Below are 991 nucleotides of genomic sequence, written 5' to 3' on the forward strand. Positions count from 1 at the left end.
TAGACTACCAATAAGTCCAATCTTTAAACCTATGTACAGATCTTGTAGACCACTTCAATGCCTTTCCAAAACTGTCTTAATCATCACGCTAGGACACATGGTTACGAAGTTATGGCCATTTGAAGGAACATTCAACTACATCACTTGAGCTTTCTCACCCGTCCCTATGGCCATGCTTGAAATTTTGACGAAAATGCAAGGTCATCCATTATCGTTCTTATGTCATTGGGGCTTCATGAATAAGCAAACCAAAGCCCTGGGACACAATAACAAGGATCTTGGCGATGAAAAAGTTTCATAATGGGTCATATTACCCTTTATACACATGCTCTAATTGACAGGTTTTCCCGAGTACAATGCATTCAGAGGCCATTTACTAGACTACCAATAAGTCCAATCTTTAAACCTATGTACAGATCTTGTAGACCACTTCAATGCCTTTCCAAAACTGTCTTAATCATCACGCTAGGACACATGGTTACGAAGTTATGGCCATTTGAAGGAACATTCAACTACATCACTTGAGCTTTCTCACCCGTCCCCATGGCCATGCTTGAAATTTTGACGAAAATGCAAGGTCATCCATTATCGTTCTTATGTCATTGGGGCTTCATGAATAAGCAAACCAAAGCCCTGGGACACAATAACAAGGATCTTGGCGATGAAAAAGTTTCATAATGGGTCATATTACCCTTTATACACATGCTCTAATTGACAGGTTTTCCCGAGTACAATGCATTCAGAGGCCATTTACTAGACTACCAATAAGTCCAATCTTTAAACCTATGTACAGATCTTGTAGACCACTTCAATGCCTTTCCAAAACTGTCTTAATCATCACGCTAGGACACATGGTTACGAAGTTATGGCCATTTGAAGGAACATTCAACTACATCACTTGAGCTTTCTCACCCGTCCCCATGGCCATGCTTGAAATTTTGACGAAAATGCAAGGTCATCCATTATCGTTCTTATGTCATTGGGGCTTCAT

Source organism: Anopheles merus, unplaced genomic scaffold, assembly GCF_017562075.2.
Source record: "Anopheles merus strain MAF unplaced genomic scaffold, AmerM5.1 LNR4000298, whole genome shotgun sequence".
In the NCBI taxonomy this organism is placed as follows: domain Eukaryota; kingdom Metazoa; phylum Arthropoda; class Insecta; order Diptera; family Culicidae; genus Anopheles; species Anopheles merus.